General features: G+C 36.5%; 1 protein-coding gene across 3 annotated transcripts in view; it reads right to left on the reverse strand.

Annotated features, from left to right (window-relative positions):
* Positions 1–16,684, reverse strand: part of b3gnt2b (UDP-GlcNAc:betaGal beta-1,3-N-acetylglucosaminyltransferase 2b) — a 28,146-nt gene extending 11,462 nt beyond the window's left edge. Inside the window, exon 1 of one of the 3 annotated variants that reach the window (XM_081394162.1) lies at positions 16,503–16,684. The gene's annotated coding sequence lies outside the window, so the exon portion shown is untranslated. Of the gene's footprint in view, positions 1–7,373; positions 7,606–16,502 lie in introns of those variants that run through there. The other 2 variants (XM_081394163.1, XM_081394164.1) reach the window with 2 other exon arrangements.
* Between the last annotated feature and the right edge of the window lie 1,329 nt (positions 16,685–18,013).

The following is an 18,013-nucleotide window of genomic DNA, read 5'->3' on the forward strand; positions in this document are numbered from 1 at the left end:
CCATGCAAAAAAGCATACATTGACTACAACATTCTCATTTCTATTAGCCTGTGCAATAAGGCAACGTCAGGGAAGCTGAAGTTCAGTAAATTTACAACTTCTTGTTAAAAGATGCCCTGCAGGGCTAAAAAATACTTTTGAGGGCACTTAGGCTATGACTTGTGCAAGAGCTGCAATCCAGGCATTCAGTACATTTGCTCCTACTTAGTGCACTTACGGTCAGAGAGAAACTGTAAGCGTCCCCAGGAGGTGAAGTCTCTCTCTTATTAATAATTAACACTACGTTTGCTGTGTAAACAATGAACTGAATCTCTCCGTGCCTCACATCACCAGACTAAACACTCAGACAGATCCATTCACAAGCCCTTTACAAACTGTTCAACTCCAGCTGGATTGTAAAAGTGAACAGACAATGCATTTACTGTTGAATTTCAAGAATATTCCTGATTTGTAAAACCAACCCCAAAACACGACTAACTTGTTGGTTTACCAACAGCTGATGGTTAATAAAGACACTTAAGCAATTGTGCACAAAATGCACAGTAGAAACCATAGCAGCTAGTCAATGGTAATTACAAATAGGACAATACAACATGGGGTGGTAGATATAATGTGATGCTGCTGCATATGCATTTGGCATTAAGAGTATTGTTATATTCCAGTATGTATTTTTGGTAAATGTTTTTTGCACGCATGTTTGCTTGTCTGTTTTGTATTCTGGTCCCCTGAGTAGCGGCACCTGATGTTATATCTATTTTTGGACAGGCATCAGCAGGCAGGACAGATTTACATATTCTTACATGTGAGAAAAGGTGAAGAATGTGAATGTAAAGAGAAATAACAGCACAGGACATGTCCTGAACAAGTCAAAACAAGAAAGAACCTGTCGTTATGTTGTTCGACACAATGCAAAACAGAGTTGATCAGTTGCCAACCAGCGTCACGAACACAGAATTCTAATGGCATACACTGATAAAAATGATTGTGGTTAAGTAAATACTACAGATTAATACAACATGAAAGAGTTAGTTCAGGCAAGAATAAAAAAAATTAAGTAAATTCTATATTAGTACTCAATTCAAGCATGTAGAAATTAAAGCGTAAATATCAACGTTATAAAATTAAGTAAAATTACTCAACTTTTCTTTTACTGGTGTTCCCATCATGCACTGGGCCTTGAATAATTAATGAAGTTGATTTTTCACTGTTTTCCAGTGGTATATACACGGTTTTATCATTGCTTTTGTTGTTAGGATTAGTAACTTGCCATTTTGTGACTTTGAGTTTTTTTTCTACTCAAAATGAGACATTCAAACACAAACTATACATCAAATGTTACCCTCATTGTGTATTGTACCAAGTATTGAGGTCTCTGCGTTCACGTGAAGTGTAATTTCTGATAAGTAGATATGGTGTCTCACACAATATCTATTGTATTATTTACTTAGATGTTTCTAAGTAAAGCATATACTTTAAAAGTGTGGTTTAATTCAATGTTATAAAACAGATAGTTCCAGTCCTTGATTCTGATTGGTTCGAAGCCGTTGTAAATTACTCAACAAACATACACCTGTGACCGCATTACATTAGTATTACTGCGCAACTGCCGTTTGTGATTCTTTGTTGCTTAGCAACCTCTTTGGAACAACATTGATTGGTTGAGGAATAAATGTGTCATAAGTTAACGTTATATTTTGTGTTGTTGGTGTTTATTTTATGAATAAAATAAATATTAAAATGAATATTTTTATGGAGTAACGGTTTTATAAAAGCAATAAGCCCCTTGAAGCCGTGTTTTCCAGTGGATTTAGAACAGCTAAGGGGCGTTGTTAGGCACGACGCAGAGCGGAGTCTGAACCCCCTCTTCTGTTCTTCGCGGGGCTTACTGCTTAATTATATTGTTTGAGAGAACTGTATTGCAAAGGAAACATCAACTAAATAGATATTACTCAACCTTTTACTAGCCAAGTTAAAATGACTTATTTTCTTTGTTACTTTCACTTAACTTAGTTAAGTAGAATCTACTTAATTCCATGTGAAATTTACTCTTTTTTTTTGCATGCATATTTTTAAAGCAAATTTTACTTTTTTTTCAGTGCAGGTGTGCATTTATAGTTAAGTTTTTAGCTATTTCTTAGAGCGTTTTATATTAGCTCTCCTGTCTTTACTCAATTTTTGAATCTTTAATCAAGACATGAAGCCGTTTCTGTACTGATGCTTTGGCAAGTTCCAAATAAATTTGTTTCCATTGAAATCCCACCAAAAATAACCCCATTATGATATGGTTCGACAAGTCACCAAACACAACACCAAAGGCGTGTACTGTACAAAAGTAATAAGTTATAATCCCAACAATATGCAAAATTAACATGGCATGACATAAGGCTGAATAGGAAAATTAGCCATTTTGTTTTATAAACCAAGTTTACCTTCACTGCAAGTGAAACCAAATGTAGTCTGGGTGCCCTTTTCTTTAACCTTGCATATGCTTAATGGTTTTTGAAGCTTAAGAGATATCACGCAACCTGTCCATATTGGCATCTGACTAATTTGTCACGTTTCTAAATTATTTTGCCATCCAAACTATGCTAAATACAACAAAAATGATAGTTTTTTTTTTTTTTTTACTACTGCCTATAACACTTTAAGATCAGACCAGTGACCCACCAGTTGAGAGCCACTGTTCTAGTTCACAAATGATAAACAATAAACCATGAAGCAAAAACTGTGACGTGTATGAATGAGAATAGAGCAAACTATATTTAGCTCCAGTACAGTTTAGAAGCACTGTCTTTTATTCATCCTCACTGATGATAATCTCTGTGTGTGACTTCCAGTCCACTGACATTTTAGGAGATTAATGTCACACATGAATAAAAATGTTTGGGGCTAAACAAAAAGCAAACCGGTCACTCTGTGATGAACTATCTCAGGTGCATGATGACTAAATTTGTGTGTGGATTAAATCAATATTAAGAAGGGAAGGTTTGCAAACTCATCTGTGTATAGAGATCAAACACCCTTAGTAACTGATCACAAACACCTCAACTCAAAAAGATGGACAGAAACCCATTAGTAACCCAACTAATGACATGAACATTTTCCTCAACACAAACAATGTCCCAAAATGAAGACCTACACTACTATTCAGAAGTTTGGAGTTGGAAAACTTATTTTAATATTTTTGAAAGTTTGTTTTGAATCTCTTTTGCTTAACAAGGCTGCATTTATTAAATTAAACATAAGTAAATACAGCAATATTATGACATATTTTACAATTTCAAAACTGTTTTAATACATTTTAAATTTTAATTTATTCCTGTGATGGCAAAGCTGAATTTTCAGCAACCATTATAGTTTTGTGGAAACCACAATTTTTATTTTCAGGATTATAGAAACTTCAAAATAACAGTATTTACTTGTCTTTATGGTCACTTTTGATCAATTTAATGCAAAATAACTTTTGAATAATAGTGTATGAAGGAAGAAATGAGAATAAAAATGCCTTGGGCTTATTCACATACACAGCTTGGCAACATGAAACAAAAAACATGATCTCCCCTTTAACAGTCTAATACATGAAGTCACTTCAGAGCAGATTTCCTGGAAGAGGATGAATTCTCCATCATTGAAGATAATTGTCAGGAATTGGGTGGAGTACTTCCCATGTGGCAGCTAAATGGAATGCAAGTGACCAAAACAAAAGTACATGAAAGTGTGAGGGATCTTAAAAACACATCCAAGGAACACCGCCAGGAAGGTACCCCACCCACCCCAGCCAACAGTCCTTATGAAACTGACTGCATGCTTGCAGTTTTCTCACAAGATAACCCACTGCATTGTGTAGGTTGCTTTGAAAATGCTTAGGTTTAAAAAGGGGTAGAATGAGACAGGCTAACATCATGGGGGCATAAAGCATGCCTTGAAGGGCATTCCTTGAGTCATTATGAGTAAAGGGATTTTCCCTAGTTAGTCAAAAAAAACCACTGACGCAAACTGAGCACTTGGTCTTCCTACCCCTCCTGCTCACCATGCAGAAGCACAAGAAAAGAAAAAAGTACTCCTAGAACTAATACTTCATTACTTCTAACATCTTTTTTCTTTTTGGAGACATACAGAAACCATTTCAGTCTTACCTCTCAAAACAAAAGTTAAAGTCCAAATGAACTGCCACAGCCTAAAAGACCTAGTATGAGGGTTGTGCTAAGCTCAAGCACAGACTTGATGAATACTACATTCCCTGAGAGCATGCAATCTCTCTATAATGAAGGTAACGTTTTACACACTATAGTGAAAACCAGGCAGGAATGAACCTCATTCTGACTCCAGACTCAGAGTTAAAATCCCTTAGAGGGACAGGCTGTAAATGGTTACCATTATTGTGTGGATGTGTCATGCAATTCAAGGGATACACTGTAAAAAATGATTTTTTGGTGAAGTAAATACTACTGAAAAAATACAATGTAATTTACATGAAAAAGTTAGTTCAGGCAAGAATTAAAATACTTAAGCAATACTTAATTCAAGCGAGTAGAAATGAAAGCGTAAATATCAACCCAATAAAATTAAGTAAAAATTACTCAACTTTGAGGTTCATTTTTCACTGTTTTCCAGCTGTATTTACACTGTTTTATCATTTCTTTTGTTGTCAGGATTAGTAACTTGCCATTTTGTGACATTTTGAGTAAATTTTCTGCTCAAAATGACACATTCAAACACAAATTATCCATCAAATGTTACCGTCATTGTGTATTGTCTACCAAGTGAGGTCTTTGCATTCATATGAGGCTTAACATCTGACATAATGTAGTAGAAATTACTTAGATAATCTAAGTAAAGCACATACTATAAATGACTGGTATAATTCAATATTATTGTTTGAGTGAAATGTAATGCAAAGGAAATTTCAACTAAATCGATATTAATCAACCTTTTACTAGCCAAGTTAAAATTACTTATTTTCTTTGTTACTTTCACTTAACTAGGTTAAGTAAAGTTTACTTAATTCCATATCCCAAGTAAATTTAATTTAAAGATTTCTAATTAAAGCTACTGATAAATATGTTTAGGTTTTTACTTGGCAAACTTTGTAAATTTACTAGCATTTTCTGAGTGAAAAAACTTAGCAAGCTTTTTTCAAGTAAATCCTACTGCAAATTTTTTTCAGTGTATTCACCCAAGATATTTAAATGTGGGTTGCCTAAATGTCAGTTAAGAAGCTTTTGCTCAGGGCTCCTGTGACCACAAAACACAAGCACATACGATATGAGTGGGAAACTATTAAGATACTACTACAGGAAAAATATGTAATATTATGAGTAAACAAGTAAATGATTTAGGGATAGGTTTTTTTCCCCAAAGTTTCCTTTCAAATACTCGATCAATAGAACAAATACATGAGTATATTATTTTAATTAAAACATACTTTTGACTAAAATGCATGTTTGAGCTGTTTTAACTGAAAGCAAATTGCACTGACATATCTTGAAAAACTTCAGCGGACTCAGCGCCATTGTTTTGTCTCAAGATGCACATCAGTAATGTTATTTTCTAAGTTACATTTATAGAAGCTACTTAATACCCTAATTAAACTAAGGCCTATACCTGATATAAGCCCTGTCTGTGAAACCGGGCCTTAAGGCCCATTCACACCAAACAATAAATATAACGATAACTATATTTGCGTCCACACCAGCAGACGATCTTTTGCTTTAAATGCTTGAGCTCGTCATAGCAGGAATGATTCTGATTGGCTGTCAATGTTTTTATCGTTCATCAGCTGGGGAAAAAAATCATTCTGAAAGTGATTCCAACGATATCATTTCTCCGTGTCGTTTTCCTTATAGCTGTGGTGTGGCCTCTGCTATTCTGTAATACTGAGAACAACTTTAGAACTATATCTTCATCATTATCTTTTATAGTTATCGTTTTTGGTGTGAACGCCTTTAGTCTGGGACTAGGCATATAGGTCTGTGGCATAGGCAGGTCTGTGAAACCAGGGGATAGTTTCTCAATTTGCTGGTATGATATGCTCACCCAACACCAACAGCAGACTGCAAAGTACCGCTCAAAATGCCAACATAACCAATCACCAAAAAGAAGTATATACATGACCACAAGACGTGCAATCTTTTATCATAGGTCACTGCTTTCACTTTCGAGTACTCCCAAGTAGGACGTAGGACTAGCAGAATGACTTTCTTTTTCCAGGATCTCTCTTTCTTCTCTGTAAAAGCTCATTTAGAATCAAACAAGTCTAAAGAAATTTTCCTTTAAGTGGCCACTGATTTAATCTTTGTCGGCCTTTTCTTTTTTTGCCTCTTCAGGGCACAGTCTGAACACATTTAGATGACAAGATTAGAAGTATTACTGATGAAAGCAAACACTTAATGTCATTAAAAAAAACTACTTTTACTGTAACAACAAATAAAGCTTTTATGGAAACAGGAAGCAACAATCATACGTTATATTATGAAGAATTCTTATGGCTGGATTTAGGGGAAGAACAAAACTGGAAGAGTTTAGAGGTCATTTAATTAACCAGTCAAACTTTGTTTCCCTAAAACTATTAACTGACAGTCTGATTCACTGTCCACCTGACTGAGTGCAGGAGTCACAATGCAAACCACATGCAAACAAGGAGCATACCAAAAAGCTGTGAATGTGTTTGGGTAAAACGTAATGGAGATTAAATTATGAATTTGGAAGTTAAACGGGAAGAAGAATGTTCCTGTTCATTCCATGAACCAAATGAGCTGTGCTAAACAAACAGTTACTCCATATACCAACTTCGAAAGTAAATTCATCCAATGTACAACAGACACGATTAGGCAGGTCACAACCTGATAAAGATCGCAAGTGAACTACAAGGCAAGCTACCGAGGTTTCAAGCAAATCACAATTATAATTTAAAATGTATAACAGGGAACAAATGATATCCATTATTATGAACTAGCCTACTATTAAACCTAATTTGATTTGACATCTAACAAAGATGTGTGTACAAAACATAGCCTACACCGTACGCAGTTTCCACGGGCATGCACCCTGTCAACGACTAAATTTAGACTGTTTTGGAGTAACTATTTCTCTGAACCAGCTTACAAGATGCTTGAATTTCCTGAAGATGTTTACTAGTTTTTAACCAACATTATGCAATCTGTGATTGAAGCTACTCTCTCACCAGGTGACGCCACACAACAACCAAGCGAACTTTACTTTTAACCGGGGAAATGCTGAAAACAAGCCCACAGACACTTTAACTTGATCAGAAACAGGATTTGTAAATTGTAACCGCTCACACCTTTATTTAAACAAAGCTGTAGAGCAAATAAAATGCCTGTTTTAGCGGACCTGCTAACGTCAAAACTCACCCGCACGCGGAGGAAAGTCTCGCGCTCCTTACAAAACATGAAAGTTACAACCGGAACACACAGTCTTCAAACATCTTGCTATCAAACAGCGGAACCCGAATTGATTGAATGCAACACTTCATCCTTTATCTTTGTAAAGGTCATCATTACCTTTCAGCTCCAGCTGGGAGAGAGCGTGTTCACATCCTGCCTGTCTCCAGATCTGTCCATGATGCATGCAGCCACTCCCCCCATTTCAGTGTAAAAAGCACAGGGCGGGGTAAAAACCTACCTCACTATTTACCGCACTATTGACCAAACATTCGTTTTGTTTACAGAGCTCTGTTCATCACTGGAATGAAAACTTGATTAGGCCTACCTGGAAAGGGTTTCTTGTGGCCTACTACAACTGGTTGATTTATTTGGGGTTCAGGAAGCTAAAGGTTAGGGTTAAATTCTGGCGAAAAGCTAGTAAAATACGTGTTTTGGAACTTGCAGTTGTCTCTAGCTAGTCACTTTGTTGGTAGACCATCTTGGATCAGCAGTAGGCTAAACCAGCTACCATTTCACCACATTTAAAGGACCAGCTCAATAAACTGGATTTTCTAACAGGGAGTAGCCTAATGAGCTGTTAATTTAGTTTTTTCACTGCCACCCAAAAACTCATCTACCTACCTCGACCAGGATGGAATACCAGATATAACCAGCTAACCAGTTTTTCACCAGGGATGTGTTGAAATTCACAGGGCTCTGCTGAATTCCCTGCACCAAGTTGGCTTAAGTAGCCTAAGGTCAGATGTTATGCATGACTCTGCTGTCCGTCACAGGGGGGAAACAAGTCATGTTTTTTTAATAAATCTCAGTTTCCATTGTTTGCTCACCACAGATAAAGTTGTTCGTGCTGACACCTGTTGTCTTCACACAAAAAGTATATGTTCATGTTTGTTATTCTTTCTCTTCTATTAGTTCATATTACAGTTCAGTTTATCCTTTCAGAATAGGATTATTAGGAACAATAGATGTGTTAGAAGGACGTGAGCTGAGGGAGATGTGCTGATAGGTTTCCCTCTGTTTAGTTGTCATCAGAATACATAGGTGGGGCTTTGTCTGTGACTACAATAAACAGTAAGCTTTAAGTTCCTCACAGGTTTCCTGAGGAGCATCATATGAATCCACCAATCACAACGTTGAGAAAGTATAAACAGCCTTAACCTCATTCCGATTATTCTTGTGGCATTCCTGCTCCACCCTATACCTTTTTTTCAGCAGTCTTGAATGCAAGACCTTTCTGAATGTAAGAAAGTATGAGTCAGTAGTCACACCACACAAGATCAATTTGATTGATTAGTGACCCAGAAATAGTGCAGAATCCTAAATATTTCTTATTCATGTTTCTTTATCATTTTTCAAAATCCTAAACTTTTTAAATCTCAGATCTTCAATGAGGTTTCAGACTTTTGGACACTACTCTATACGAATGTGAAATGGAGACTGAAGACCAACCTCTCTTTCACCCCACTGAGTTAAAAATAGACTTCCATATATAGACTCTAGACCACATAATATATAGACTAAGAATTCCCCCTAACATCTGTCAGTCATGTCTGCTGCATCATTTCTGGGTTGTTTGCATGCCAGCCATGCTGGCAGCAACCTTAGATGATCCATAGTTATGCAAAGACTGAACTGGTTATAGCATGTGGTATGCACATGGGCCAGACAGGGATCATAGACTCAAAAACATCCGCACCAGTGATCTATCAAAAGGCTCTTCATTTACATTTTGCTCAAATCTGACAGGGTGTCTCAGTAAAACACTCCCACACACTGACCATTAACAACAGAGAGATGATTAAAACCATAGATAATACTGCACTGTTTTGCCAAGTTAAAAGGGTAGATGAGAGGAACTGAATGGCTCATTAGCGGGTGATAAAAGAAAGATGTCAAGAGTGCTCTGTTAGTGTGATTAGATTAGTTAGAGAGGGTCAGAGAGAATGTTCAAGCCTTGCAATTTGTACCCTCAAAATCTCACTGAGTTTATTCTCAGAGCCAAGTTTCCAAATTTAGGCTATTTCTAGACTAAACAAGTTTTTTTTTATTGATGATGTAGCATTTACTAGGCAAATAAAGGGATAGGTCACTCAAAAATGAAAATTCTGCCAGCACTTTCTCCAGAGGAACATTAGGGAGAAAATATTTAGAAACATCTCTCAGTGAATTTTTTAAACTCAAAGTAGTATGCACACATCCAAACATCACTTAAGCAGGGGCTTGATTAAAATAAAACAGCTGAAATGCAAAAGAACCAGCACACTGCTATTTCTGCACCCAAAGAAGTTTAATAAATTGCAACGTTTCGACCATAAGCAGTCTTCGTCAGGCAAAGAAAACAACAAATATCAACAACTCTTATATCAACATGATGAACAACCTGACAGGGTCAATCAGTGAATTAATCAAACATCCAATAAACCAATGAAATTCAACGGGAAAAAAAATCTAAAGACATCTTTAACAAAGATTATATATATATATATATATATATATATATATATATATATATATATATATATATATATATATATATATATGTTGGCAATTATATGATAAGTGTCAATCGAAAGAAACACAAGAAGAAACATAAGAACATAAAGAAAACGCATGTGTATCAGTATATTGGATTCGTGTATTAACTCTTAAAGTGACAGCAATAGGCCTATACCTGTCAGAGTTCACCATTACCAGAATAAAGTTTTAAATATTTTTCTCACAAAAGCGCATCGCTCCGCTTCAGAAGGCCTTTATTAACTCCCTGGAGCCGTGTGGAGTACTTTTATGATGGATGGAGGCGCTTTTGGGCTTAAAAATTTCAGTTACTATTCACTCCCATTATAAAGCTTGGAAGTCATATACACCTAGGATGTGTGAGTAAATTATAGGATCATTTTCATTTATCGGTGAACCAATAAGAGTTCTGATGTGCAGCAAAAGATTGTCGAGCTTCACAAAATAGAAAGTGGCTGTAAGAAAATAGCTAAGGCATTGAAAATTCCCATTTCTACCATCAGGGCAATATTTAAGAAGACTTCTTTGTTCATATTCACCAAGGGTAACAATAATTCTGACCAGGACTGTATTAATATCCACAGGCGTTCAAGTATGTGAGGTCATGTGAAAGGATATGTTCAGATTGTGTGTGTGTGTGTCTGGTGTGTGTGTGTGCGTGCGAACATCCTGTTGTTTTGAAACTAATATGATATCATGGCAACATATTATAAAATAAAATGTTAACGCAGTGTAAAACAAATAAGTACAATGTCAAGCCTCCACTGTTCTCTGTCAACACTCAACCTTCTGTATTCTACTGTAATCAAAGAAACAGTTTCCTGGAGCAATGTCCACAATAGTTTATGTGGTGGGATTTTAACAGTACCCAAAGTTTTAGGTCATGTCTATGTGAGATTGAACCTGCAACCTGTGTGTGTTTGTTAGCAGACCATTTCCATTACAATAAGGCTGCCACCTCAAACCAAATTTGTGTCTTTAAACTTGACCTTCAAAAAAATGCAGGAAAAAAGAACCAATAAAAAAAAAAAAAAATATGAAAAATAAATGTGCCTTTCTCCCAAAAAAATATGTTTATCAAATGTACAAATTAAAGTAAGATGAAATATAGAAAATGCTTCTGTTTTTTTTTTTGTTTTTTTGGTGAAAGTATGTCTAGCTGTGTAATGGAGACCAGTTAGAAAGAGCTGTGTGAGTAAACCTCACTCTCCTGGCCTCAAGGGGTGCAATAGCGACCTATAGCATCCTTGTTTGAGCGCCCGTCTACCATGCCTAAAACGCTGATTTGAATCCAGGAGTGCATCTGGACAAAATCTGCTGATGACAAAAATGCGCACTTATTATCGGTTAACCTTCCCTTAAGCCCAGACTCAAACCTTAAAACCAAACATTAGCAGCAAATATATCCATGCTTATAGTGCATTCACTGTTTTAGTAGAGGCCCAGTTAACCATTGCAAAACTCTCTCTGAAGCTCCCAGGGAAAAGAATAAATGACGATTACACTCTAAAAAATATTGGGTTGTTTCAACCCATGTTTGGGTCAAATATGGACAAACCCAAGCATTGGTTAAAATGTTTTGATTACATTTTAAACCCAACGGTTGGGTCCATATTTGCCCCAAACCTGGGTTGAAACAACCCAGAATCTTTTAGAGTGTATTAACTCTGAACATTTATACTTCAGTTGTGTGTTGTATAAAATTGTAAATGCAGTCTTGTATATTTAAATAATTCCTGAGCATACCATTGTACAGACCAACACCACAGAATCTAAAATTGCACATGGCTTGGCTGTGGTTCTTGTCGTTCTTGTCTGATTTCTGTGGGACTCAGGGGTAGTTTCAAGGAAATATACACCGATGTGTCTCCACAGCTTGCGTGCATGTTTGATTATCAAACACACACAAAATGTATTTACTTCAAAATATTTGTATCATGACCCACTTTTGCATTATTAGATTAAGCAGTAAGCAAGGTTAAGATGTTAATCCACCAAGACATGCTGAGAAGAACAAAATGTGCTTTGTTCTCTGGTCTTGTGGCGAGCTCTCCTCAAAGGCCATTAAGCACTGAGCAACTCTGTGCTGTTTGTTTTGCTTGCTTACATGTACTCAGTACAGTAGAATTCCAAATGTTGTTGGTTCTATGAAACCCTGTAACCATAGAGATGATAAGGAAGAGAGCATTACCATCACCAGGGGAGACAGAACCACGGAAACGGAACGAGGGACACTGAGTGTGTGTTTTGTACATAAGGCCCCTCCTTAAGCATTTTCAAAGAAAACCCTGTCGTCCCTTTCTGATGAATTATGTTGCATTGTTCCAAGACAAATCCATACCGAGACCTTCTGTCATCTCAGAAGTGTGAGAAGGTTTGTTGTTTTTTATGAGCGCTCAAAACATTTAAAGCTGCCCATGGATACAATAACAAACACGCAGATATACCAATGAGTGGCTATTCCTACGAATTTTACGAGGTGGCTAATTCGTACCAATTCATACAACCTCACTCGTACCAATTCGTACGATTTTTGCTAAGTCGTACATATTTTATGAGTTGCCAAACTCGTATGAATTCGTACGAATTACCTACCCCCGACCCCACCCCTAAACCTACCCATCACGTGGGTTTAGACAAATCGTACGAATTCATACGAATAGCCACCTTTTAATCACTCGTGAGATTGGTCGTGAGATAGCGTTGGTTGGATACACAGAGCAAAAGACAGACTGCTGTTTACCATTTGAGGCCATTAGCTCTGTTTTCTCCTAAGGGTTGTCTTTTTAATAGACAATAAACACAGACTATTACGCTAGGCCTAATTTTCTCCACGACAAAAATAACCTCATCATCTAAGAGCTGTCTGTGGTCATACAGTGTGTCACATGTGCAAAGTGAGCGTTGTGGTACCGCTTTCAGTTGCTAAAGAGGTTTATTTGGGCTTTTCATTTACACACTACCGTTCAAAAGTTTTGGGCCAGTAAAATTTTTAAATGTTTGTGATATCTATTTTTTATCAACCATATTTTTAAGTGTAACAAGGACGCAAATAAACACCACTGTGATACAGTAAAAACAGTAATATTGTAAAATATTATTACATTTTAAAGCAACTGTTTTCTATTGTAATCTATTTCAAAATGAGGTTTATTGCTGTGACAGCAAAGCTGAATTAATGCTTCCTTGCAGAATAAAAGTATTGAAATCCTTTTAAAAGCATTGTTTTCCTTTTTTAGATAAGGGATAAGGGAATACATGTGGGAAACAGAAACTATTGTGGGAAACATTGGCTTGTCAACACCAACATATAATTATTTGAATAACATAAAAAATAGCAATGTTATTATATGGCGACCCAGATGTTGATATAATATCATATCACCATGTACTGATTCCCACCCCTATCATGATGGTCATGATTTTAGATCTGGGACATACTGTAAGTTCCCAGAGGCATCTCTCTCTCTCTCTCTCTCTCTCTCTCTCTCTCTCTCTCTCTCTCTCTCTCTCTCTCTCTCTCTCTCTCTCTCTCTCTCTCTCTCTCTCTCTCTCTCTCTCTCTCTCACACACACACACAGAGCAGGGTAGTGGTTCAGAATACAGAGACTTTGACAACAGAGTCCTTCTACACGATCTGCCACACCTTTAACTCATTAACGCTGATCAATAATGCAGCGCTCTCAGTGCATTTATTTCACTGTCAGTGTTGCCAGGACAACATAGCAACCACAGCATCTGGAGATGAAAAGATCAGTCAGAAGCAATCAGAAAGAAAAGATATTATTAAGAGAAGGGAACTATTGAATAAAAGAGCCAATTATATTCTAATTTGGCATAAAGTCATCAATATATAGACGTAAAATATCTCCCATCTCTGTAATTCAGTTTGAGAATCTTGCCATGTACCAGATGCCCCTTATCCGAAGCCAATTACAATTCACTATCCATGAATACAACTATACCTAGAGGAACCTGACATTGCCGAAGAGCACAATGGTGATTGTGCTACCACCAAGCATCTATGCAGTTTTTCCTGCTTCTTTTGTAGTTCTTTGGTGTTAGTTTAGGATGTGACCTCACTCTGACTCAGGGTCAGTTCCTCATCGTCTTTTGTAACATCAATCCACCAGATCTGCCGGATCTCCATACTGCTGACTATGGAGTGAAAAAAGAGCTTGTCTTTCAGCCTAGTCACTGAATCCAAGTGGGCGTTCTCAGTTCTCTCTGGCACAGAAGACCAGCTGTCCTCAAGGGGAACAGTCACCTGTGCCTAAAGAATTTGGCAAAAATCTGCCTAAAACACTAGAACTTTATCTTCACACTGGCTGAACATTTATATCTGGAACTGCATCTTTACAGGAAACCCTTACAAAAAAAATAAGCATACTTTAAGTTTAACTTTTTTAAAGTAGCTATACTTAAGTAAAGTTCAAGAATATTTTTTAAGAACACTTTATGTATAAGTATACTAATATCAATGTACTACTTAAGTCTAATATTTCATTACCCCTAGGGACTAAATTGGCCCACTTTTTAGTGTCTAAAAGTATCCTTTAGTGTAACAGTAAACGTTGAGTACACTGCAAGTAACTACGTTTTTTGTTTGTACAGCAACTATACTAACAAGTGAATGAACAGGTATACATTTAGTTTAGTTAAATACATGTACAACACTTTTTTTTAGTTTGTTTGAAAGTAAAGTTTGACTAATTCTCTCAGTAAACTAGTTTAGTAGTTTTATACTGTTTTCTTTAAGTGAACTTATATACATTTAGTTTACTATTTATATAAGTATACTACTATGTTCCTATTTAGGTATTTGTTTTTTATACTCCAGGAATAAGCCAGGAATACTTAATTATACTTTTAATCTCAAATCAAAGATTGACTTTAAGTATAGGGCAAATCTACTTAGACTTTTCTGTCAGTATATGTCAAGTATACTTAAGTGTCATTTTAAGTATATATTACTGAGAAGTACATAAAGTATATTTCTGAGAAGAACATAAAAAGTAGACTCAAAGTAGGCTATACTTTCTAGTTTAAAAGAAATATACTAATAGCACACTTGAATAAACATATTTTTGTAAGGGTATCTTCCAGTATAAGGTTATGTTTAGAAGGAAATAAAGGCAAGTTAAGATGGTCGAGAGCTTTATTGCTGCTCACTATTCTATTATATTTTACACAGACAAAGATACGGGAAAATCAATAATTATTAGATGTGGTTTGGCCCTTCATTTTCAGTGAAGACTAACCTAAAAGCAACAGCAGACAATGACATTCTAGAGACTTGTGTGCTTTCAATCATTTACTGACAATAGATCATTCTAAGAATTCCAAGATCATTTACTGAAAGTTCTAATTTTGAAGGTCAAAAATCACAAATGAGATCTTTAATTCACATCTAATTTGAATTGTCTCTCTCAACCACTTTTCAGTAATGAGATTATTGCAGAGTAAATGGTCTTGCTTTTTCTGCTTCTCAGATTTATATAGCTCACTTGCTCACTTGTTTTCTCTAGAATTACAGAATATATCTCAAAATTAAAGTGTAACTATATACATAATGTTTCAATTTCAGTCAGACTAAACTAATAAATCATAATTTTCAATTTCATCATCTATATAGCCCAACTGAAATCTGCCAGTCCAAACTTAAGGTAAGGTCACATTTACTGTTATTTACTCGTTTAGCTGTGCTTCATACATCGCTACAGTTGACCTTGGCATTGAGCGCATACGCAGACAGACATGTGACGGACGCAATAGCAAGGTATCATAAATACAATCTGTATCAAGTTTTTGTTTTGTGCATGTATACTTGCCAGATTGAATACTTTAACTTGATTACCATTTAAATGTACTTGTCGGTGTCACACATTGTGCTCAGATTTGCATGCACACACACACACACACACACACACACACACACACACACACACACACACACACACACACACACACACACAAAAACCTTCTGCAATCATATGTCATAGATTAGGAAGAAATCTATCCACTTTAAGATCATAGCTCTACTCCTTTGTCAACAATTCTAATTTATCTGGATTTTAAAGGTTTAGAAACATCTGAGACTAACATGACTAAGAACTGCTTTAAGTCTCATGAGGTATGAAATTAGGTCATCAAGGCTATTCATATATCTCATTATAAGCAGTAGGCCTACAAGATTCGGATCACATGTTTTATGAAGGAAAGTGATCTGATGACTGCTTTATAAATAAACAGGGCATGCCACAATCCTAACATCCCAAGTCAACACAACATAAAGGGATTTCAGCACCAAATTTCCTAAAGAACATGAGACAACAAAAGGATTTCCAAAAGGTTAGCTGATTTAAAATGTGAACAATGAACTTTACACAGCACCACCCTTCTGCTTTCTCTCTCCCTTGTCCTCGCCTATACGCAGTACACAATCTTTATCCTGGAAAAAGAGAGTGAACCCATAAATATTAGCCCTTCTAATTGCCAGCAGTCATGTAAACAGGCCTGGGAAGATTCTTAATGTTCCATAGACAAAGAGAGGAAGAGGAAAGAGCGCAGTAGTTTACTCACTGTTTACTTTGTCCAGACTCCTCTCTCCAGCTATAAAAGGCAAAAGTCTTCAGCCTTAATCTCACTCCCAGCCAGCTGAACGTTCTTCACATGCTCTTGACCATGGCTTGACTTTTGTCTGTGTGTGTGTGTGGATTTGGTCTCGAATGCTTGCTACACAAGATACCCAGAAAGCCAGTATTGCAAGACACTATTTATGGAACCAACAGTGCCTAAACTACACACACCTAAAGGTCAAGGGGGGCAAACTCTCTTCAGAGTCTCCTCTCGATGGATTCACAGAGAAACAGACAATAGTTATACGGAGAGAATAGTTTGGATTCAGAATGTTCCTCAGAAAATGAAGCACCGTGGAAATTATCAAGGGAAGAGAAAGAGAGAGAGAAGAGAAAAGAGAAGGTCCCTGTGAGATCTAGAGCTCTGATTAAATCTGGAAAATAAAGGAAGCCTGTGTTCTTAGAGTAACCGGAAAATTACCCAAGAACACAATTATACAATTATGTGCAGTCAGTTTTCCATATCCAACAGCATAAGTCAAACCATGAGAAGTTATTTTTATGAAAATATAAAGCACAGGGAAGCACTTCTGTGCAGGACACATGGCACGAAAGAGACCACATTTAGATAGCAATCTTGTGAGAGAAAGAGAGAGAAACAAGACTGAGAAAAGTGAGATAAACAGTAAATGAGTAAAAATTTCAGTAAAAGATAATGAGTGAGAACGATCCAAGATATACCTGGGTTCAAATCCTCTTTCTGTTTCTGTTCTGGTGCTTTTGCCCATGATGTGGTTTTGAACAGAACAGGAAGGAGTTCAATCATGCATGCAGCGTGTGCAGTGCATGTGCTTTTCCTTTTCTGTGGCTTCACAGGGGAAATATCAGTACCTTCACTGCAAAAAATAAAAAATCACAAGCGTTTTAGTGCTATTTTCAAGTTCAAATATCTAAAAAAAAATGATCAACTACTTATTTTAAGGATGTTTAAATATTTTTACTGGCACAAAACACTAATTAAGAAAATGTTTGTGTGCTTTCTGACCCCACACATTTAGTAGAGAGCGAGATATCGACGCTCCACTGACACACTCACACTTCCAAGATATAAATACACATTCATACATGTTTGGCTGCAGTGGGAGCAAGACTTGTTTACACAAACTGTCCTTTTACAGAACACAGGGCCCTTTCATATCCAGATTAGAACAAGAAAATCTCAGTCTTGTCCAAGAGCACACGTGACGTAACAGTGACACTCCACCCAGACGACGTTGAGGAGGGCGATCATCATTACGGTACCAGACTTCAGGATGACTGTGTGTTTATTGAAGTGCTCATATTTGCCTACACAAGTCTATCAACATATTCTGTAACTTTCCGTTATTAATTGCTGACCTTGAGTCAGGAATTTAACAAATCATTGACTAATGTACTCTGGATTGTATGACCTCCACTGGAAAACTTTCTCACACACTTGTGTGAGAGCATTGTTTTGAGGAACTTGTGAGTATG

The sequence above is a fragment of the Scardinius erythrophthalmus genome (assembly GCF_964197995.2).
Source record: "Scardinius erythrophthalmus genome assembly, chromosome: 19".
In the NCBI taxonomy this organism is placed as follows: Eukaryota; Metazoa; Chordata; class Actinopteri; order Cypriniformes; family Leuciscidae; genus Scardinius; species Scardinius erythrophthalmus.